Source organism: Taudactylus pleione, unplaced genomic scaffold (genome assembly GCF_031769625.1).
Source record: "Taudactylus pleione unplaced genomic scaffold, aTauple2 ptg000012l, whole genome shotgun sequence".
NCBI lineage: Eukaryota > Metazoa > Chordata > Amphibia > Anura > Myobatrachidae > Taudactylus > Taudactylus pleione.
The window spans coordinates 14491207-14515966 of NW_028284415.1; the positions used below are offsets into that span (position 1 = coordinate 14491207).

At 47.8% G+C, this 24760-nt stretch overlaps 1 long non-coding RNA gene across 2 annotated transcripts; it reads right to left on the minus strand.

Annotated features, from left to right (window-relative positions):
* Window positions 1–13905: 13905 nt before the first annotated feature.
* LOC148542486 (uncharacterized) lies at window positions 13906–20558 on the minus strand. 2 transcript variants are annotated; one of them, XR_015877807.1, is made up of 4 exons: window positions 20475–20558; window positions 18188–18339; window positions 15473–15611; window positions 13906–14028 (listed from the first exon to the last, which is right to left on the minus strand). It is a non-coding gene; the product is annotated as an uncharacterized LOC148542486 (long non-coding RNA). The 2 variants fall into 2 exon arrangements; XR_015877806.1 differs by lacking the exon at window positions 13906–14028 and adding an exon at window positions 14216–14601.
* Window positions 20559–24760: the final 4202 nt, after the last annotated feature.

Here is a 24760-nt window from a genome sequence, read left to right on the forward strand (position 1 = left end):
GTGACATGGTATAGGTTGTTATGAGATGCTGGGGACTGTGGTGACATGGCATAGCTTGTAATGAGATGCAAGGGGCTGTGGTGAGATGGCGTAGGTTGTTATGAGATGCAGGGGGCTGTGGTGAAATGGTGTAGGTTGTTATGAGATGCAGGGGGCTGTGGAGAGATGGTGTAGGTTATTATGAGATGTAGGGGGCTGTAGTGAGATGGTGTAGGTTGTTATGAGATGCAGGGGGCTGTAGTGAGATGGTGTTGGTTGTTATGAGATGCAGGGGGCTGTGGTGAGATGGTGTAGGTTGTTATGAGATGCAAGGGGCTGTGGTGAGATGGTGTAGATTGTTATGAGATGCAGGGGGCTGTGGTGAGATGGTGTAGCTTGTTATGAGATGCAGGGTGCTGTGGTGAGATGGTGTAGGTTGTTATGTGATGTAGGGGGCTGAGGTGACATGACAGGTTGCTATGAGATGCAGGGGGCTGTGGTGAGATGGTGTAGGTTGTTATGAGATGCAGGGGGCTGTGGTGACATGACATAGGTTGCTATGAGATGCAGGGGCCTGTGGTGAGATGGTGTAGGTTGTTATGTGATGCAGGGGGCTGAGGTGACATGACATAGGTTGCTATGAGATGCAGGGGGCTGTGGTGACATGGTATAGGTTGTTATGTGATGCAGGGGGCTGAGGTGACATGACATAGGTTGTTATGAGATGCAGGGGGCTGTGGTGAGATGGTGTAGGTTGTTATGTGATGCAGGGGGCTGTGGTGACATGGTATGGGTTGTTATGAGATGCAGGGGGCTGTGGTAACATGGTATAGGTTGTTATGTGATGCAGGGGGCTGAGGTGCCATGACATAGGTTGTTATGAGATGCAGGGGGCTGTGGTGAGATGGTGTAGGTTGTTATGAGATGCAGGGGGCTGTGGTAAGATGGTATAGGTTGTTATGAGATGCAGGGGGCTGTGGTGAGATGGTGTAGGTTGTTAGGAGATGCAGGGGGCTGTGGTAAGATGGTGTAGGCTGTTATGAGATGCAGTGGGTTGTGGTGAGATGGTGTAGGTTGTTATGAGATGCATGGGGCTGTGGTGACATGGCATAGGTTGTCATGAGATGCAGGGGGCTGTGGTGAGATGGTGTAGGTTGTTATTAGATGCAGGGGGCTGTGGTGACATGGTATAGGTTGTTATGAGATGCAGGGGACTGTGGTGACATGGCATAGCTTGTAATGAGATGCAAGGGGCTGTGGTGAGATGGCGTAGGTTGTTATGAGATGCAGGGGGCTGTGGTGACATGGTATAGGTTGTTATGAGATGCAGGGGGCTGTGGTGACGTGGTATAGGTTGTTATGAGATGCAGGGGGCTGAGGTGTGATGGTATAGGTTGTTATGAGATGCAAGGGGCTGTGGTGAGATGGCGTAGGTTGTAATGAGATGCAGGGGGCTGTGGTGACATGGTATAGGTTGTTATGAGATGCAAGGGGCTGTGGTGAGATGGTGTAGGTTGTAATGAGATGCAAGGGGCTGTGGTGAAATGGTGTAGGTTGTTATGAGATGCAGGGGGCTGTGGAGAGATGGTGTAGGTTGTTATGAGATGTAGGGGGCTGTAACGAGAAGGTGTAGGTTATTATGAGATGCAGGGGGCTGTAGTGAGATGGTGTAGGTTGTTATGAGATGCAGGGGGCTGTGGTGAGATGGTGTAGGTTGTTATGAGACGCAAGGGGCTGTGGTGAGATGGTATAGGTTGTTATGAGATGCAGGGGGCTGTGGTGATATGGTATAGGTTGTTAAGAGATGCAGGGGGCTGTGGTGACATGGTATAGGTTGTTATGTGATGCAGGGGGCTGAGGTGACATGAAATAGGTTGTTATGAGATGCAGGGGGCTGTGGTGAGATGGTGTAGGTTGTTATGAGATGCAGGGGGCTGTGTTGACATGGTGTAGGTTGCTATGAGATGCTGGGGGCTGTGGTGAGATGGTGTAGGTTGTTATGAAATGCAGGGGGCTGTGGTGAGATGATGTAGGTTGTTATGTGATGCAGGGGGCTGAGGTGACATGACATAGGTTGTTATGAGATGCAGGGGGCTGTGGTGAGGTGGTGTAGGTTGTTATGAGATGCAGGGGGCTGTGGTGAGATGGTGTAGGTTGTTATGAGATGCAGGGGGCTGTGGTGACATGGTATGGGTTGTTATGAGATGCAAGGGGCTGTGGTCAGATGGTGTAGGCTGTTATGAGATGCAGGGGGCTGTGGTAAGATGGTATAGGTTGTTATGAGATGCAGGGGGCTGTGGTGAGATGGTGTAGGTTCTTATGAGATGCAGGGGGCTGTGGTAAGATGGTGTAGGTTGTTATGAGAAGCAGTGGGTTGTGGTGAGATGGTGTAGGTTGTTATGAGATGCAGGGGGACGAGGTGAGATGCATGGGGCTGTGGTGACATGGCATAGGTTGTTATGAGATGCAGAGGGCTGTGGTGAGATGGTGTAGGTTGTTATTAGATGCAAGGGGCTGTGGTGAGATGGCGTAGGTTGTTATGAGATGCAGGGGGCTGTAGTGACATGGTATAGGTTGTTATAAGATGCAGGGGGCTGTGGTGACATGGTATAGGTTGTTATGAGATGCAGGGGGCTGAGGTGACATGGTATAGGTTGTTATGAGATGCAAGGGGCTGTGGTGAGATGGCATAGTTTGTTATGAGATGCAGGGGGCTGTGATGACATGGTATAGGTTGTTATGAGATGCAAGGGGCTGTGGTGACATGGCGTAGATTGTTATGAGATGCAGGGGGCTGAGGTGACATGGTATAGGTTGTTATGAGATGCAGGGGGCTGTGGTGAGATGGTGTAGGTTGTTATGAGATGTAGGGGGCTGTGGTAAGATGGTGTAGGTTGTTATGAGAAGGAGTGGGTTGTGGTGAGATGGTGTAGGTTGTTATGAGATGCAGGGGGACGAGGTGAGATGCATGGGGCTGTGGTGACATGGCATAGGTTGTTATGAGATGCAGAGGGCTGTGGTGAGATGGTGTAGGTTGTTATTAGATGCAAGGGGCTGTGGTGAGATGGTGTAGGTTGTTATGTGATGCGGGGGGCTGTGGTGACATGGTATAGGTTGTTATGAGATGCAGGGGGCTGTGGTGTCATGGTATAGGTTGTTATGAGATGCAGGGGGCTGTGGTGACATGGTATAGGTTGTTTTGAGATGCAGGGGGCTGTGGTGACATGGTGTAGGTTGTTATGAGATGCAGGGGGCTGAGGTGACATGACATAGGTTGTTATGCGATGCAGGGGTCTGTGGTGAGATGGTGTAGGTTGTAATGAGATGCAGGGGGCTGTGGTGAGATGGTGTAGGTTGTTATGAGATGTAGGGGGCTGTGATGAGATGGTGTAGGTTGTTATGAGATGCAAGGGGCTGTAGTCAGATGGCGTAGGTTGTTATGAGATGCAAGGGGGCTGTGGTGAGATGGCGTAGGTTGTTGTGAGATGGCTTAGGTTGTTGTGAGATGCAAGGGGCTGTGGTGAAATGGCGTAGGTTGTTATGAGATGCAAGGTGCTGTGGCGTTATAAAAATTGCTCCTGTGCGAAGCTGGGGCAAGTTTCTAGCGTGACAATATATTACAAATGCCCTCATCACACACGTTTCCTAATCATTCTTGCCAAAAAATTGGACTATTGGTAGGCATGCATCCAGTAGCTCCTGGGCCCTGGTTCATCTTCTGAAAGCACAAAATAAGGCAATGTTATAGACATCAAAACTTTTCTGTTGCTGTATTATGCAAGAGGCATTGTGAACTTATCATGAGAAATACTGCTTTAGGTGATTATTTTGCACAGCACTAATATGTGAAAAAAGAATGCATTATGCAAGCCCAATTTTCACTATTACAATATTTTATCATGCAAAATTAGATTAGTGCAAGATTGAAACTACCTCACAGCATAAATTATGCCAAGGAGCAAAGTAGCAGCGATTGGTGGAGTAGTAGTTTGCACAGGAAATGGAGGAGATGGGAGGAGTGAAAGCATTCCTAGCAAAGTACAGTGTTGGTATGGCCAAACAGGGGTCCCGCATTGATATTTTGGATTAATGCGGGATTGCTACGTCTGCATTTAATGAAGAAAATGATCTCTAAAATAATATTGATCTTCTTTTAGATCAATGTTATTTTGATGCATGAGCGGTTAAGGGGTAGATTCGTGTTGCGAATGTGTAGTTCGAAAAATAATAATAAAAAACAACTGGGACGGGAGACGCTGGGGCCGGGATAAGGATATGGAAGTAGGTAGATTCCCTGATGTCTTCAGCTACTGTCCAACGTCATTCCCTACCATCCACGGGGGTATAGAGGGAGAATATAATCTTGTGGCGAGCGAACAACTCTCTTTTTTTGGTGGACTGTATGGGCAGGGAACCGCACTTCCGCTCTCACTCCATGTCACTTCCAGGTACAGAAACTGAAGGGGAGATATACCTTTCCATAAGGATATAGCTGCGTGCTGCAGCATCTTGGTTTTTGGATCGATTATAAATAATAAAACGTTATTTCTCCAGAATTGATCCAAAAACACTGCAATGCATTGGGTCGTGACAATCAATGTTTTTAAAGCCCTAGTACAGTCTTCAGACTTTTGTGACAGAAGGATAACAATTTTCTAAATGACCCTTTTTCTTGCTTCTGCTACAATACAATAGCACTTCTTTCCCCTTTATGATCAGAAGCATTCAGAAGATCTAATTATTGTACTACTACCTTTTTCCAGTCCAAAGCAAATTAAAATATAGGAAATAGGAATAGCTTCAGAAATGTGAGCAGCGTTACAGCAAAAGATTGATGCTGCTCCTTTTGCGGAGTCTAATTAGTTTGTTAAGATTCAACATATGCCTTAGTTAAAGATGTGGAATGCTGCAATCTCCTGCTGTACCTTATATCTCCATTGATCTAATGGAACTAGAAGCAAAGAGCAGAGATGTCAGAACGTTGTATAGATTTTCCTATTTTCCATGGGTCAAGGTGTACACTAAAAGCCTAGCGCGACTGAGCAAAGGTCCAGTTTACAGTGACCTCCTCCAACTGCCACTAATATGCAGGTCGCTTGCAGATCAGAGGTGCCACCATGTTCTGACACTTGGCAATGTGCCTCATTATTATTAAACAGCAGAAGGTCACATGCTGCAGAGAAGGAGAGTGTGTTTCCCAAGCAGTGGGTGTAATTAAGGTACATTATCTCCACTGCTGGAGCATGCCTCTAGTGTGGAAGAGGTAATCTGTGGATTCTCCCTATGAGCAACATTAGCCATTTGATTGAATATTTAAAGTTAAATGCACAAGCCAGATCAATATATCAATATGATTTATGACAGCTACTTGTTGTCAGCATTTCAACCACAGCAGTAAAGGAGACAGTCTCACAGTGAGAGGCAACAGCAAATATATATCAAGGGCCAGACCAAAATATTCTGTGTTGTTTTGTAAAGTGTTAAATGCCTTCTATATGTTCTCTTTTATTAAAACGAAATATAGATAGCGCAGATATTAGCAACTTGTAGTTTGCCTGCTGCAAGTCGCAGCATGGTATAACAGCCTGGAACTCTGAGACTTGTATTAGCAGAGTGACCAGGGTTAGGACACTGGGGGATATATTTAGAAGTGGAGTTGTTGCCCATAGCAACCAATCAGATTTTAGCTATTCTCTTCTAGAAGGTACTACATAAATGATAAGTAGATCTGTCTAAAGTCATACATGCGTTTATATCATAACGCCTAGACCACTGCAATGCCCTCTTGGTCTCCCAGCAAAAGAATTGTACCGCATGCAGATGGTGCAGCTGCCTGGTTATTAACCAACCAGCCCCGTTCCAGCCACATAACACCCATTCTTTACTCCCTTCACTGGCTGCCTGTAAGATGGTGGATCATTTTCAAGATTGGTTTACTGACTTTCAAAGCCCTATATAACCAGGGCCCAAGGTACTTGAAGCAGCTTCTGATCCTTTTCTGTCCCACTCAATTACTGCGATCCGCTGATGAAGGACTATTAACAGGACTTAGAATCTTCTGGAATTCATTTGGGGTTCAAGCTTTCAGCTTTGTGGCTCCGACTCTATGGAACTCTCTGTCCCGCACAGTTCAAGAAGCCTCCACTGTAGAATTCTTCAAAAATAGACTCAAAACTCACCTATTCACCAAAACATTTCACTAATGTCCCTTATTAAGCTTGTTTTGTATTTTTTGCTGTAAAGGCAAATGTAAAGCACTTTAGTCCCATTAGGAGAAAAGTGCTATAAAAATAACATTATTATTATTATAAAAACCTGCACTTTAGTAACTATATCCCTGGGTCTGTAACCGGGATGCAGTTAATTTACTGACGGCCGAGATGCCGAAATCCTGGCGCCAGAATCCCAACATGGCTGAAGATGCCTATGCCGGAATCCCGACAGCTAGCATCCTTATTGTAAGTATTCCGGGGCCGGGTAGGTGTTAGCCGTGGGGGGGCTGACTAGGCTTAGGCACCCCGGGGGGACTTAGGGTTAGGCTGCTGGGGGGGGGGAGGTTAGGGTTAGGTTCTAGACAGGGGGGGGGGTTAGAGTTAGGCACCGCTGGGGGTGTTTAGGCACTAAAGGGGGAGGGTTAGGGTGAGGCACTTACCGGGACGGTTAGGGTTACAGAGTAGGGAGGGTTAGTATCAGGGTGCAGGAAAGGATGGTTAGTGTTAGGTGGTGAATAGAGCAGGGAAACAATACTTACCGTTCCCCTGTTGGGATTGTGGGCATCGGGATGCCGCTGTCAGTCTATTGACATCCTGCATCCCAACTTTCAGTATATCATACCCATCCAATGTAACCTACTAGCAGAGTAGGGGTTCTTAACAGTACCCTGAGCCCTAGGAGCACTGATGGTGCATGCTAGATAGGTGCAGTGTGCATTAAAGGTGCTGGTCGCGGTTAGTCCACACGTGAAACCGTTTAACCAGTTCTTAGGTTTATTAACCAGGGTGAAATATAGGTTGCTGTAGACACAGCGTCAAAGCAGGTACAATCTAACTGGGTATTAGATGCAGCCTGGAGTGATTGGGTATGCTGAGTGTTGTAGTGCGCCAGGTGATGCCAGCGCCTTTGCTTGTGGCAGCACAGCAGTATGCTTCCAATGCAATGCAGTGGTGACACAGACGATTTGGGTCACACTGTGGGGGCCTTAATGACACTAATGTAGCAGAGTCTCAGGAGCACATGCATGTACTGTGGATGTGAGAGAAAAATGTGAGGAGAAGCCACGCATGCGCAATAGAGCATGTTGCTGGTCAGGCCTCTTGACAGAGCAGAGGTGGGTCCTAGAGACCATCCGGCTCTTACTGCACCTGGATGGAGGCAGCATAGAGCGCTCCTCATCCAACAACTTACAGTACTGTAGCAGCTAGAATGCATGCTGGGGTTTGCAGTTCTACAGCAACTGGAGAGCCTAAGCGTTGTGTAGAATCCATACACTACTATACTCTGCTCCTATATAGCAACTCCTTCACTATACTGCTCTGCTCCTACCTAGCAATCTTTACACTAGTATGCTCTGTTCCTAGCTAGTAACCCCTACATTATTAGGCTCTGCTCCTACCTAGAAACCCCTACACTAGTATCAGTGGCTCAACTGGGGGGGGGGGGGGGGGGGGTGTCGAGCAGGGCTCATGCCCTGGGCGCCATCGGTCTGGTGGCGCAGTCCAGGACACTGTGGTCAGTGTAGTGCTGACCGGACGGAGTTCAGGCAGCACTACACAGTAACAAACACACAGCTGGCGGCTGTGTGTTTGTTTTAATTAGCAGCCAATGAGACTCAGACAGACTCTCATTGACTGCTGTAACCACTGCCGGAGCCGGGCTGGATCTCACTCATGAGCTCCATTTTCCGGCTCCCACAGTGGGTGATGGATGGGAGAGACATCATGACGTCTCTCCCATAATGCAGAGTGGGCCGGTTTGGGAGGACTGAGGAGCGGACGGCGGCAGGAGCGGGGATTCAGGTATTTTTTTTCTTTTTTTTTACGTGTGTCTTTGTCTGCACTACTGGGCACTGCGTAGGGGGGACTACTACTGGGGGTACTGCATGGGGGGAAACCACTACTGGGGGCACTGCATCGGGGGAGACCACTACTGGGGGGGTTACTACTACTGGGGGCACTGCATCTGGGGAGACCACTACTGGGGAGGGGACTACTACTGGGGGCACTTCATTTGGGGGACCACTACTGGGTGGACTACTACTGGAGGCACTATATAAGGGGCACTGCATAGGGGGGCCCACTACTGGGGGGCACTGCATAGGGTGGACTACTACTGGGGACACTATATAAGGGGCTTACTACTGGGGGCACTGCACAGGGGGCCACTACTGGGGGCACTGTATAAGGGGCACTGCATAGGGGGGATCACTACTGGGGGCACTGTATAAGGGGCACTGCACAGGGTGGGATCACTAATGGGGCCAACATAAGGGGGACCACTACTGGAGGCACTGTATAAGGGGCACTACTAGGGGCCTGCATAGAGGGGGACCACTACAGGGGGCACTGCATAGGGGAGATCACTACTGGGGGCCTGCATAAGGGTGACCACTACTGGGGCACTGTATAAGGGGAACTAATGGGGGGCTGCACAAGGGGGACCACCACTGGGGGCACTGCATGAAGGTGCATATGGAATGGAAAGCAATGTTCCTAGAGTGACGAGAAAGGGGTGTGTGTCATGTTGACATACCCCATTTTTCAATGACCATGCCCCTTGTGACCACGCTCATTTTTCGGCACGCGCACATAGGGTGGGGGGGGGGAGGGCCTCCATTTTTCAATTTGCTCTGGGCTCCAAATACCCTAGTTACGCCACTGACTAGTATGCTGTCATCCCAGCAGCATGTCCACTGACAATCCCTCTGTTACTTCTTCTACCTACTGAGCTTCTTGTTTTCCTCTCTGCTTCTCTTCCTCCCTCTCCCATTTCCAGTGGCGTAACTTCATCCCAGGTGCCCGGAGGCAAGATAAATGTTGGTGCCCCCCCCCCAACTAAAATGTACCACCCCCCAGCACCTATGCCAGCCCCAGCTGCCGCCGCCCCCCTTATGCAGTTCCTTTTATATAATGCCCCCAGTAGTGGACCGCCTATGTAGTGCTCCCCAGTAATGGTCCCCCTATGCAGTACATCCAGTAGTGAGCCCCCGGTAGTTGCCCCTAGTAGTGAGGCCCCTTGTAGTTGCCCCCAGTAGTGAGCCCCCGGTAGTTGCCCCCAGTAGTGAGGCCCCTGTAGTTGCCCCCAGTAGTGAGGCCCCTGTAGTTGCCCCCAGTAGTGAGGACCCTGTAGTTGCCCCAGTAGTGAGCACCCTGTAGTTGCCCCCAGTAGTGAGCCCCTGTAGTTGCCTCCAGTAGTGAGTCCCCTGTAGTTACCCCCAGTAGTGAGGCCCCTGTAGTTGCCCCCAGTAGTGAGCCCCTGTAGTTGCCCCCAGTAGTAGGCCCCTGTAGTTGCCCCCAGTAGTGAGCCCCTGTAGTTGCCCCCAGTAGTGAGCCCCTGTAGTTGCCCCCAGTAGTGATGGCCCCCAGCGCGCGCGCACACACAAAAAAAAAAAAACACTTACCTTTATCCCCGCTCCAGTGCTGCTGCCGTCCATCCCTGGTGTCTGCTCCTCGGCACTATGGGAGTGACGTCATTACTCACTCCCATAGTGCACTGCGGGACCCGGAAGACGGAGCTCACTCCTGAGCTCCGTCCCTGGCGTCCACTCCTCGGCACTATGGGAGTGACGTTATGACGTCACTCCCATAGTACACTGTAGGACCCGGAAGAGGGAGGGAGCTCCGTCCTCCGGCTACCACCGGGGGTTTGAATAGGAGCCGAGCGCCCGCTGGTAACACACTCAGCGGGCGCCCAGCAAATGGAGGGTGCAGGGGTGCGACCGCACCCCTTGCACCCTCCGTAGTTATGCCAATGGAGGTGGAGCGCCGATCAGCGGCTCTCCTTCTCCATGCAGCTCCCGGGGACAATGGAGCCAGGTGCCCCCTTCAGGGCTGACGCCCGGTGGCAAATGACTCCATTGTCTCCGGGTGTTCCGCCACTGCCCCTTTCTCTTCTTCACTGCCTTTTACATCTTCCCCATTCCAGGACCCTGCACCAGTCCTTATCCCTTTTATTACTTTAGACAAAGGGGTATGTACCACTGCGCAACAAAAAACCAGGGCCGTAACTATGGTAGTGCGACCAGTGCCATGGCACAGGGCACCGCAAGGCAGGGGGCGCTGTTTGGGTCTATCAATTTTCCTGTTTATCATCATTCTCACTTGTAGCTTCCTCTTCTTTTATCCCCAGCATCTCCTAGCCTCCCCTATCTCTTCTCTGGCCTTTCCCCATGAGGCCATGGCCCTTTTTCAACTGCACTATCTTGTGTCCATATTTTAAAAATGTAAGGGGGGGCACCAATGCTCTCTCTGGCACAGGGCACCAAAAAGTCTAGTTACGGCTCTGCAAAAAACTATTGACACCTACGGCGGGAGCTACTTGGGAATGAGGTCACCAACCTCACTTACAGATATCGTCAAAAATAATGTCTGCACCTAGACGGTGCTACCCTAGCGCTAACCTTTTTTGTTATGGTGACTTGTTAAATATTTGTTATGTCTGGCAATTAAACCACAATACAATGTAATATGGTGCAGTGATAATAAAAACTTCCTGCTAGGTCATGAGTACTATAAAAGAATCAATGTTATTTGACCAACGTGGTTGCTACCTGTTGCGTGGGTCGGTTTTATGCATTTTTTTATTTTACCAAAACCATGGATGCCTACAGGGAGAAGAGGACCGGTCCAGGTAATGTAAGTGAGTATGTGTGAGTGTGTATGTATGTAATAAAACTATGCTGTCACGGTGTGTGTGTATTGTGTTTATTTAAACATTTTAAATGAACTACAGGTACCAGCCCCGCATGCTGGTATTTGTGGTTCTCCAAGTACCACCATGTGGGGGAGGCTTGCTGGGACCTGAAATTCTACTCGTAAAGACAATGTTTACACTTATATTTTTTACACTACACTTACACTATCAACCCGCCACCCACCACCCACGGTTGGAGGGGATAGCACTGGGCTATCATCCTACCCCTGGGGTGCCCTGACGAGGGAGACCCCTTTATTGGGAGTGTCCCCAATTCATCAGGGATCCCCGGCCTGGGCTGACTAGCGGTCAGGGGTAATGTTTTGGCTGGGGAACCCGATGATAGTGTTTCCCTGGCTGTGACATTACCCCCCCCACCCCCCGCTAGAAAGGGTCTGTTGCTGGTTGTAAAAATTACAGGGAAACCCTACGCATTTTTACCCCGGTAATTCCAGAACCAGGAACGGATCTGAGCCTGGTGCTGGTTGTGCTAAGTACAGGGATACCCTACACAATATTTTCCCTGTACTTAAACAATCAGGACTGGCTATGAAAAGTCTGGGGTTGTTTGTGCTTTTAGTGGGGGACCCCACGTTTTTTTTTTAAAATAAATTAACACTTAACAAGCATTTTATAGTAAGATAAATGCATGCATCTCACTGTTGTATGCATGTATCTGTGTCAATCCGACCTGCTTATGCCAAAATCGAAAGCATAAAGCAGGTCTATTCATTTGGGGATTTGAAGTTCTATTTGAAGTTCGATTTTGTGTTTGATTTCAAATCGAATAATAGTAAATAAGGTAATTGTGTGTTTGTCCAATGTTTTTCCGATGTTCGATTTTGAGTGGGATTTGAGTGAAATTCGGATTTATGTTCGATTTGACATTCGATTTTGCCTTTAGTACATCTCCAAATGCAAAATAGAATGAAAATTGAATAAGAAATCACACTAAAATCAAAATCAAACAATAGTAAATATACCGCTAAGGACCATATTCAATTAGCCTGCGAAAACAGGTTATTGGTGATAATTTATCGCCGATTATGTCATTTTCGCCAGTTTCACTTATACCCATATTCAATTACAAAGACTTTTCGCAGGTGCAAAAATTCTTTGTAAAAAAATGGGGATAAGTTTTCACCACTGAATAGGTGGCGAAAAAAAGTGCAGATTTGTGGTTTTGGGGTGCAGACTTTAAAAAAGTAGCCTGCATCCCTTGAAATGTCCCCCCAAAGGGATTTTGTGTAAAAAAAAAAATAAAAAAAATGTCCACTGGACACCCCTAAAAAGGTACTTTCATTTTGGGGGCAATAAAAAAGATATGGAGGACAAACTTCTAAACTAGTGAAATCGACTTCGGAGGGGTTCCCAAGTATGCGGCAGGTGTTTTCTAGAATGCAGGTGGTTGCGGCAGGTGGATTTTTCAAGAATTTTTAAAAATCATTAGGGACTTAAAAATATGCTTGCACCCATTTTCATATACCCCAAATTTGATGGGACTAGTTATTTTTTCCCCCTAAAAAAGCTAAGTGCTATTCTTCACCACTTCTTCAAAGCTTCATTTATGCACCTGTTTAAAAACCCCAATTACCTTCAGCAGGCCAAATCAAGGGTACCCATAGTGATTCCCCTTGTCAGACCATCTTCTAGGGGGTGACAGGCTGATTTCCCCAAAAGTGACAGGACACCGGGTCCCGCGTTCGCTGATTCCGAATTGAATACGGGGACAAGCGGGCACGCGGCCGATACTTTATCCCAGGAAAAAATGGCGATGATGGCGAAAAGCCCGATCTCAGACTTTTCGCCTCAAATTGAATATGCCCCTAAGTGTCTGTTGTACAGATGTGTCCACATCATACCTCCATGCACTACACATAATGCGTGAGAGCTGTGTGACTTGGTAGCGCAGAGCGTCTTTTTGTGCAACTTTTTTACATTTAAAAACATCTTATTCACAAAGTGATGTGAATAGGACGCGCAAGCAGCTTCTGCTGATTAAAATGATATGCAGCATGCCTATATTCTGTGTGCAAATGTGTATATGCATGTAAAATTCTATGTTACAGTGTCACGCCAAGGCATGGCATGACTAGAACGGCTATTTAACGTGCAAGGAGGCTAGATGTATGTGGGCATATCTGCAAGCCATGGGTGTGCTGCACAGTCCTCCCTCTCACCCATTATAGGTACGCCATTGTTCCTGACACACTGTTGGTCCATAGTACAGTAGCTCTGTTGTAATTCAATGCTGCAGGCAAAGGATATTCTTTTCTGCTCTCCTGCTACATTTGAAAATATGAATATTACATGTAATATTATCCAAATTCATTTGGTTGACAACATACTAGTTTAGGTATAATATTGTGTTAGCGATATTTTGTAGTTGTAGGCTTTGTTGCCACGTTATATGGGCCTGATTCAGTAAGGATTGCAACTGCGAATGCAATAGCGATTACACATGCAGTCTCACGTCCACCTTACCTTACACACATCCATAATACTTAGCAAGACTGCAAAACCATCGGTAACATTGAGTACCATCACAGCCTCACACACACTTGCACAAGCTCCGAAATTACTCAGAAATTTCTAACCTCGTCGCACACTGTGAGTACTCAGGCTGCGTAAGGCATTGCAGTGAATAATTTATGCACACCCATGCAAGAGTGTTCAAACGCACTGCACACCTGCGTTTCGCCAACCACCCCCCCGTCACCACCATCAAACTGTACTTCCTGTCAATCACTCTGCGATGGGTCTGCGTAGTCACTGTGATCGCAGTCCTGATCACAATGGAGTCTTCGCACATGCGCACTGCATACGCATGCGCAGAACGCAACAATCAGCCAATTGCATGTGTAATCGCAGTTGCGATCCTTGCTGAATCAGGCCCAGTGTCAGCTACATCAGACTAGGCTACTTGGAATTGATGGCAATTCACATATTAAACGGACGCTATTATATTTTTAATAGCACATTTCAGCAACTCATAAAACTCCCCCTCTACATAATCATGGACAATGTTAAAATGATGAGGGTTATACAGTTACCAGGTGGAAAAGAATTGGGGGATTGTACATTCATGATCTTTTCATGGGCTGAAATTGCAAGGAGCGTTCAGTAATGAGCACCAGAGGCCTGAAAGAGAGTTTGTACCAGGATGAAAAAGATGACATTACCTTTCAGCTCACAACAGAGGTTGTAAACATAACTTTGCTTTGAAATCGAAACTTAGTTACTACCAGACACATCACTAGGGATTTGTCGATTGCATAAAAGCACTATGTATTTTATCCTTACTGTTTCTTTATTTAATGTGCAATAAACAATTTTATTTCATTGTATTCTTTGTAGAATTTGTTTTTGCTTCTCTCAACCCCTTTGATAGCTGTTCCTTGCATACCACACCCTTTCCTGTGCTTATGAACCAATCAATAGATCCTGCAGTTGGATCATACAAGCTAGTAGGCTGATGCACCAAATGTAGCTCCATCCTGCCAGATAAAATTCAGATCTAGTAGCCGATAACCTTGGCTACCCACAGACATAAATGTGTGGGTCCTGTAGCAAAATTGCAATGGGGTTCTCTCTGGTACAACAGTCTGTGCACAGATTGTACAGTGGTTAGCATTGCTGCCTCATAGAGCTGAAGTCATGAATCAAGTTCCTGATCATGGCCTATCTGTATGGGGTTTTCATGTTCTTCACACACTAAAAAGCAAAACATAGCGGTAAGTTAATTGAAATTGTATGTGTGCTTGTTTTTTAGGGATTTTAGACTGTGAGCTCCAGTGGGGTAGGAATTGAATTACGTATTCTCTACAATTCTGCATGAATTAGTGATGCTATATAAATAAATGATGATACTACTACTACTAATAATAATAAAATACTCTGTCTTCATTATTCTCTAAATCTTGGAACATCCTAGATAAATACAATATGAATCATATTAGGGCCCCCATTTATCAATGAAGCATAACCCCTTTAGCGCTTATCTCCTGTTTGGAATGGCAGTTGGTGTGACTCCCCTATTTGAATTTTGGACTGCGCTGAAGCCCCACCTCCGGAGCCTCCACTGGTCCCCATTGACGACAATGGGGACTCGGCGCTGCCCTTCCGGCTTCAGCGAAACCTTCCAGGCACTGCCGCATCCCTGTGTCATGTCCATGCGAAGACGGACTGTCACACGTGCATTACACTGGAGCCCCGTCGCTGGCGTTAGGCTGCCAGCAGCCCAGCGGAGGACCTCACAGAGGAAGAGGACTTCGCAGGACCTCGTCTGAGGGGTAAGTATTGGTAAATACCAGTGGATTTTTAGTTTGTATCACAATTCAGATGGTATTTGCCTTCGTTGATAAATGGGGGCCTAAGTTTCTACTTTAAGGTCACTATTTTAAAACAGGGGTGACACTCTGTACTGTCAGGCTTCATATTAGTTGTGTGGGCTTTTATGGCTCCACATTTTGGAGCTAGATACAGAGGATTCTGGAAACTTTTTCCCCACAATAGGGTTGTCAGCTCTCTTCAGTCTTCCCTGCTCTCTCCATGCTGCCTTTCACAGCTTTCATCCAGTGCTTACCTCCTTTCTGGTTCCCATGCTTGCAGAAATATTGGGAGTGAGCTCATCTAATTCCTTCCTCTTTTACAGTGCATGCTGGGAGATGTTGTTCTTGTAGTTTGGGGTCAGCCAACTCCCCCCCAGAATTCCAGCTTCTTTCCTTCAAATGTGATAAGGGTTATAGTTATTCTTTCTTTTTAAATGGCAGTGGTCATCAATTTGATGATTGTGTGTGCCATATGCTTAATGTAACACACCCCTATGACATGGATGTAGTGGTAGAGTGAAGAGGGGAAGTCATCCCAAATTATTTTATGAGGAAATTCCACACAGAGCAGGGGCAAAGAGCCCATACATAAAGAAGGTACAGTGACCATGAAAAGGCAGCATCCAGATATGGAGAAAATTAATGAAGGGCCCCACATTATTACTAAAGAGGGCGAGATTACCCACATACTGTTCAAAGGTCCTCAGCAGTCATTTGGGTACTTAGACCCTCTTACCCTAATTGGTGCTGCCGATTTACTGGTTGGCGTATATCTGCTGGCCAGTCTTGTCGGGATTCTCCTGTAGCCCTGGTCTGGTGCAGCAAGCCCGCTGCCAGATCCAGTGCTAGAGTATTCCGCACCCGCCCCTGCAACTATAAATTTGCACCCTCCTCACCTCCATCAGGGACAGGCAGCTGTAACTATCTCTATCTCACTCACTGTTTGGCGGGTCCTCCTCCTGGCATTGTGGTGCGTAGCTAAGGCAGCTCCTCCATTGCTCTTCATCTTGGGCAGAGCACGTCACACACAGAGAGAGCAGGTGCGTGCATGTGACATCATCGCGGATGTCCGGTCTACAGGCTATTGCTGGCAGTGGTGGTGCTGCTTATAGCAACTTAACAAGACAGGGGAATGAAATCAGTTCCTGACCGGGCAGCCACGAACAGAAATTTAATTTAAATTCATGCGCATTGGTGATCTGGCTTATTATCAAGATCACCGATCCGCCTGAATTTAAATTTAATTTATGTCCGCAGCCACCCGGCCCGCCCCTTAGTTTAGCCCTGTCAGGCCTGTCCATGACACTGCTGCACTGGCTGCCTCAGCCTGCCTGTCACAGGCAGTGCAACTGTAAAGGCGCTCAGAAAGCAAGCAGCTGGGAGCAGGCCCGGCGAAAGGCGGGGACACCCGTACTGGGCCCCAAGGTCCAGACGTGACCCATATCACCTCCGCTAAGCCCCAGCTCCCTTGTAGCCTGGCCCAGGCAGCATTGGGCTCTTCCAGGTGGCTCAGCTGCAGCCCAGGCATGACCTTTACATCTGACTGCAAAGCGGCAGTGTGACGTCATTAATCACATCGCCGCACGTCTTCCTTTCCCGGGCAGAAGTGGATGGATCCCCGGCCGGCCATCAGATGGTAAGTAGTTGAGGCTGCTGTTAGGGCTTGGGACGGGAGAAGGTGCGGGGGCAGAGGAAGGTGACAGGGGATGGGGGGAAGGTGATGGTGCCTGGTGATGGAGGAAGGTGAAGGAGGCTGGATGCAGAGGAAGGTGATGGGGGCTGGGGGTGGAAGGTGACAATGTGCCTGGTGATGGAGGAAGGTGAAGGAGGCTGGACAGAGAGGAAAGTGATGGGGGCTGGAAGCAGAGGAAGGTAAAAGGGGCAGATGAAGATGAAGGAAGCCGGGGAAGAGGAACGTGATGGGGCTGGGGGCAGAGGAAGATGACGGGGGCAGGAAGTAGAGGAAGGTTAAGGGGCAGAGGAAAATGAAGGAGGCTGTGGGCAGAGGAAGGTGATGGGGCAGAGGAAGATGAAGGGGGATGGGGGCAGAGAAAGGTGATGGGGGCTGGGGGCAGGAGGTGACAGGGGTTGGAAGCAGAGGAAGGTGTTGGTGCCTCGGGACAGAGGAAGGTGAAGGGGGCTGAGGGCAGAGGAAGGTGATGGGGGGCTGTGGGCAGGAGGTGATAGGGGCTGGGGACTGACAATGGGGTCTGGGGATGGAGAAAGATGATGGGGGCTTCTGGACTGAGGTTGGTAATGAGAGGCTGAGTTTGAGGAAGGTGATGAGGGGCTGACGACTGGGGATGGCTGGCTGCTGACACCATCCCTCCTACCCCTGAGGCATCCACAGCACTAACATTAAGTAGACCTTGCAATAGACGGCAGACAAGAACTGCAGCCTGCATCATCAGTGACAGAGACAATGTGGTAAGTCATAGTGTATTTTTACTTTATTTAAAGGCTGGCATATCTTTCAGTTAACATTATCATGCTTCACATATAACACATGCAGGGAAGGGATGTGCGGGATCGGGGGTGGGGGTGAGTAGGTGGGGCCCCCAGCGACATCACTATACTGGGCCCCGAGATTTCTGTTGCTGGCCCTGGCGGGGAGGTCACCTCTCCCGCCCGATGCCCCTCTGCAATTCTTACCCCGCAGATTACATTGCGGCGGCCCTGCCCGCCGCCATCTTGCCTGAAGTCAGCTCAGTAGTTTCAGCCATTCACAGCGTCCGTACGGTGCACATGATGTTCACATTCATACTTGTACTCTCTGCCACTTGTTCATTGCCAGTACAACAAGTCTCCTAGGACTCTCGGTTCCCTGTGACAGAACGGTTCCCACTACCTGAGCTCCAGCATCTGTACCAGTTCTCTCCGTTGTTTTACCTGAGTGTTCCCATTCTAGTGTATTCAGCCTGTCATCAGCGCTCATCATTTTGCAGCAGAGTTACCAACTTTTTACTCACCTGTTGTTATCAGTGCTTTAATACACCCATGTGCTGTCTGCCTCCTGCTGAAAGATCTGTGCATCAGTACAGTCTGCTGTACCCAACCTCCTGCGAGTAGTCTCATGTACTACATACCATCTGTGTCCTGAATGTGTGTGTAGTCCTAGGCGCTGGGCAAAAGAAAAAAATGAAGGGGGGGATTTGCTAATATAGTGACAAGCAGTTGCTGAATGGTGGTTGCTACCACCAGAAAAGAAGAAAACGTATTACTGCAGCGCTATACACTCTGGGGTAAATTTACTAAAGAGAGAATCTTATTGGTTGCTATGGGCAACAACTCCACTTCTAAAAACCCGTACTTCAGTAAATATACCCCTATGAGTGAATGCGTGTAAGGGTACAACAAGCATGAACCTATCAATTTTGCTTAGTAAAAAAAAACACAATTTAATTAAGGAATAGAACATTGACACATAAACACACTAAAATATACATAACATATACAATGGTATGTGTTCGGCATCCCGGCGGTCAGGATGCCGACGCTTACATTACCGACGCCAAATACCGATGCTGGTCAGAATCCCAGCGCCGGCACCCCATCCCGGCAGTCAGGATGCCGAAGGTAAGAAACGGGGTTGGGGGGAGGGTTAGATTTAGGGGTTAGGCAGTAGGGCGAGGGTTAGGCACTATGGGGGGAGGGTTAGGTTTAGTGTGCGAGGTTAGGTTCAGGCACTCGGGGGGTTAGGGTTAGGCCCCAAAGAGGGAGAGTTAGGGTAGGGAGAGGGTTAGCATACTGACCAACAAGTGTCGGTATGTTAACCCTGTCGAGATCCCAGCATCAGGATTCTGACCGCCAGGATCCCGACTGTCGGTATTTCATACTGATTCCTATACAATCAAGCTGGATATATACTATTATAAAAAAATGTAATCCTGAAAACACAGAATACCGCTACATTTTTGTTGCAACACTGTGAACAGGTGTCACAACTCTGAAGAGATCGCCAGGGGCGAAGAAATGCATCACGAGTCCTCTGATAACCACCAATATTTACTTCTAACATCCCTATGATTGTATCTTTCCATGCGGTCACAGGGTCTGATTCAGCAAGGATTGCTATTGCGATTACGCACGCCATCGGCCAATTGTTGCGTATTGCACGTGTATGCAGTGCGCATGCGTGAACACTCCACTGTGATCAGGACTGCGATTGCAGTGACTACGCAGACCCATCGCAGAGTGAATGACATATAAAGTACCGGTTTGGGGTGATGACTGGGGGGGGGGAGGTGCGTTTGAACGCCATTACAGGGACGTTTATAAATTAGCCACTGCAATGCAATACGCAGCTTGGACTTTCACTGCGTGCGATGAGGCTAACAATTTCTAAGTAAGGTCAGACCTTGTGCAATAGTGCGTGAGGTACTCGATGTTACCAATGGTTTTGCAGACTTGCTAAGTATTACGGATGTGTATAAGGTAAAGGAGGCGTCCTTATGTTAGGTTGTGTATGGCATTGCGATTGCAATCAAATTTAGCATATCTTCACAATGAGACTGCGTGCGTAATTGCTATTGTGATCACAATAGTGATCGCTGCTGAATCAGGTCCATAGTCCAAACAACCAGCTAGAGCACCTGTTCTCTCCATGGTGGTTCCCATGTTGGCTCCCAAAGCTTGCTAACAACAGCCTTACACAGCACAAGGGCAGCTTTAACAGCATAGACAGCCGATGTCGGCAGTTCACACACGCTGCCCTAATCTAGCCGCCCACTGGAGTGCTAGTTGTACCCTTACACGCAGGGCCGGAGCAACTCTCTCAGCAGATCCTGCACTGCAGCGAGGCTCCAGGCTGGAGAGGCGCCCCACCTGCAGCTGCTGCTGCTGAGTCTGTTGCTGCTGCTGCTGGCTGCCACTGCGCCTGTAACACTGTATGACAGTGGCAGGCTGCAGAGAAGCGCAGCTGAGCCTGAGCGGCTCTTCACAGACTCCCACCCCATGCTGTACCCTTTCCTGGCTGGGCCCCTCCCCTTCCTCTCTTCCCCACTGCGCTGAGCCTTACATGCTGTTAAATGACAGCCAGGCAGCGGTTTCCCACTGAACAAAAGTAAAGAAACCCTACCGCTTACCTCAAGCTAAGTATAAATTTTTTTGCCACTCAAGGTCAGATGACATAGATACTAGCGCTATTATACACATCATACCCAAATATTGTTTATATGCTTTGTGATCTCTGGGATAGATCTTTTCATGTGAAAAGAATGTCATTTTATCTGTAGTGGAGCACCCAAATCACCTTACCCATATCTTTTCAGCGGGCTGAGCCTGCCTGACCTACCGGTTCCTCACCCACACACAGGCTCGGAGTGGATGGAGACTCTGCCCCTTTCTGTGAGGGGGTGGGGCTTAGCGTGGCATGATGGGGGAGGTCGGGCGGGGGGTGGACACTGCTTTGCATGTTCTGGCTGACAACTTCCCCATAAGTTTCCCAGCGTGTTACATAACTGCTGTCATGATCGGGGCTGGCTAATTCTGCAGCTGCAGCCTGTGACACTGTCTCTGCTTCCTCCACTGCCTTAAACTCCGCCTCTACTCCTTCGTGAATCTCCACCCCTTTCCTTCTACCCTGTCTCTATCCTTCTCCTCCTCTATCCTCCTCCCATAGCCCCTGTCCCATCTTCTCCTCTACCTACCTGCCAGCTTCTGCCATATCCTTCGAGTACTACTCTGGAGCTCCACAGTGTGCTGAGACCAGGCAGCTTTCTTCATGGTGAGGTAAGGGCATGGGGAGGGTATGGGTAAATGAATGCAATATGGGGGTGGAAAGCATTAATGTTATTGTTATCCGAGGGTGTGTTTATGTTGATTTTAATGGGATTGGGAGGTGTATTAATATTTTAAAGGTATTTGTTTTTATCAGGGTATATATTGAAGCTGTTTTGAGTGTATAGTAAAATTGAGTGGGGGTAATAGGGGTATAGTAGTGGGAAAAGCTGCAGATGTGGTCATTTATTAATGTTTTCCATATAAATACACACACACACACACACACACACACACACACACACACACACACACACACACACACACACACACACTTTAAGAAAGGGTCAGGTACTTTAATCACTTACTGTATTAAGCCAAATGGTGTAATAATGACATTAATGCACAGGTCCAAGCATCATATCAAACATAAAACATGTGAGCTTAACTCAAATATAATCATATCACACACAATTGTAAAATACCAAACCCTTCCTGAAGAGGGAAAATAAAAATAAAAAATACTGAAAGTCCCAATAACATATACGAATGGTAAAAAAAATGAATCCTCTAGCATGGAGTTGTAGATACAAGGTTCCAAATTGTTGCAAATAGATGGAATAATATATAGTATCTACTTTTCTGAAAATATGCAACAATGTCTCTGCTGTTATGCAGTGGAAATGTTCACATGGATTCCATTATATATTGCCAAAGTGAGCTGTGTATTAAAGCGCAGCTTACTGATGCAGCATGTGCAGTGGATCTGAGGGTCCATCCTGGTGATATTGTGGCTCGCTCCCAGGTCCATGCTGAGTGTCAACAGTGACGCTGTGATTGTACTCGAAGGATGTACTCAGTACACGGACAAGGTGTTTCATATGCACCGCTGGCACAGGAGAGAACTAGAATAGTCTTGAGAGTAGAACAGCAAGGGAACCTGGAATGAAGAGACAGCAAGCAAACACTAGTAGTAACGACATTGTACAGGCAACTCCCTGTTGTCCAGAGCCTGTTAAATGCCCTAAGGTAGCAGTCCATTGGAAGGCAGCGTCAGCTGACAAAGACCATGCTACCATTGGATGGAGGGTCAGTCAGGTAATGAAGACTGTCATGGTTGTGCCCATGACGGCAACCTCGGTAACCAATCACGGAGCAGCAACTGGAAAACAAGTGCACCTAAGGCCGCTGCACCAAACGTCTGACCGCATGAGAAGTCAGGGGAAATTGGCGCTGTAGTGAGTAACGGCCGATCCTAGGTGGAACCTGACAGGTGGGCCTTTTATGCCCCAGTCCAACACTGCTCACCACTACCAGCGGCACTGCAGCTCTTGTTTCCTCTAGCCCCCCTTCCCAGTGCGCTTAGCCTGCTGCTGAGCCTGTGCTGTCAAACTGAATGGCAGCCAGGCAGCGAGCTGAGCCTGTCCCTGAGCCGAGTGGCTCTTTCCCTTGGCCGGGTCCCCCCCTTCCCTCTCTGCGCCGAGCATGACATGCTGTTGAATGACAGCCAGGCAGCGGGCTGAGCCTGCCTGGCTAAGCGGCTCCTCACTACCACCAGCATCACCACACACATTCTGCATCCTGATGAGGCTTCAGTAAGTAGTTGTGTAAGAGTATAAGTACATTTCCCGGTGATTTCTGCAGTGCAGGAGGCAGTGCCGGGCCAATGGAAAGGTAAGTATATTTAATTAGGTGCAGGGTGTGCGTTGTGTGGCCCCGCACATCTTGCACCCATTATAAATACACCCCTGCCGCTAGGAGAACTGGGACACAAGGGACAATTATGTAAATAAGGAGGGCACAAATTTATAGTTTGCATGGGGACGCTGAACACTCTAGCACCGGTCCTGCTTACACGCACTAATACATAGTATTTAGCACTGCAGTAATAATTTTTCTTTGATTTTTATCTGTGTTCAGAGCAGCTCCTGACTGTCAAGTTGTTCTAGTTGCCATTGCAGACACACATGTTCTAGTGGGTTATGGACTGATCTAGCCTGTACCCATAAGCACTCATTTGTGCTACTGTAGGTTGTTCAAGTATAGCTACGATAGCCAGGTAGCATACTTGGTTAAATTTAGTTACTTAGTAAAACCTAGATTACTCTCTTCTCCTATATTCCATACTAGCTAGGATACCCGGCAGTACCTGGATTGGAGAATGGACCTTGAAGTACTGTCCATCTGCAGCCTTAATTTTTTACATTGTCTTCGCCTACAACCCTGTCTGGTTGGCCACCCCAAAAGGAGAAGGTTTTTGGCCATCTTCCTTTCGTAAAGACCAGCCAGCAAAGGAGAGGAGCTGCAGGGTTAGTCAGCATCCTACACATAGCAGTGGACAAAGGGGGTGATTCAGCACTGGACAAAATTGCAAATATAGGATCATCTGCGTGATGCACAGCTGGCTGAGTGATCCTCTGCTGACGGAGATACTGGCCTTCGTTTTGGAAAATTTAGGCCATTGCCCCATCCCTGCCCTCCAATGGTAACAGTGTGTCAATTACTGACAATCTGCTACTGCTTTGCATCCGATCACACAGGACCTGTTTTGTCCTGCGTTCAGCAATGAGGCCCAAAGATAATGTTTTTTTTTTATGTTTCATCCATTATTTCTAAGTGCTTCAACAGACAAGAGAGGGAGCGAGCTTGAGCTCATCTATGTTTGGGACTGTTCTCTATGCTGTTGGGTTGAGGAGAGTTTAGGCATCATCTTTAACACCTCAGCAGTCACATACATGGGAGAGAGAGTGAAAGTTGGCTTACTACGTCAAGTATACTTTTGAAGAAATTGTTTGATGTCCGGGGAAAGGCCATACTTGGCTTACTCCAATTAACAATCTCCACATGGCCTTCCATCTAGCTCCACTATCTGCACTGAGCAGCATGGTATACCCATTTGAGCAATTGCATACAGAGGTGTTGCTAGGAATAATTAGAGGTATGTTATGGGCTGTCAGTTGAATTATGGTTTGGAAATGAATATTTGAATATGACGTTGGCCAGATCTGTGTGATGACAATGCCACAGCACAGGCTGAGTGCATTTGGGACAAAACCTGATCTGCATATATTGCTGGAACTAACTTAATTACTGCTATGCTGTGCTATTCATGTACCATCCCTTTTGTTTTTCTACTGTGTGTTTTCCAATTTGTCATTGCAAGCCTAACTTGCATGTGTAATGGGTGAGTGTGGAAGGATAAAGCACAACAAAACCACCCTGTCTAAAATTATTAAAAATCCCAAAACCACTAAAATGTGGTTCAAGAGCTGACAATCTTTGAAATGTTTTCATTTATCCCCTGACTTGTATCAAATACACTCTAAGCACACGAATGCTAGAATAAGCATGAGAGGACATAAGCACCCTGTTTTTTATTGTGCTAATACTGGTTAGAACTGGTTTGGGGGTTGCAGTCTCGTTATAGGTTAGGTTAGTGGTTCAATCAGTAGTGACAGCCTATCAGGGACCTGTTTGGGCGGGCTCTGTTTAGGAATATTAGGGTGCTGGGAGTAGTCAGCTTCCTCTTTTCCAGTTGTGATCTCCTCTGGATAAGTACCCAGTGTCATAAGACTTATCAATTTCTTGCCACTGTTAGTTTACTACAATTTTCTTCCCTATATTTTCTGCCTGACCACTTTATCTCTCCTCTATTAATTTCATACCACCTGTGTTTCCTCCCTCCCTCACGCTCCTCACTTCCCTCCGTTTGTTCCCCCCTTTTCATTTATTTGATCCACTCCCTGCTGTGCCCCATCCGCTATGCCGCGCCCGCGCCGCAATGCACCCCCCCCCTCAGCGGCTGGCCGAGGCAGGCAGGCCGC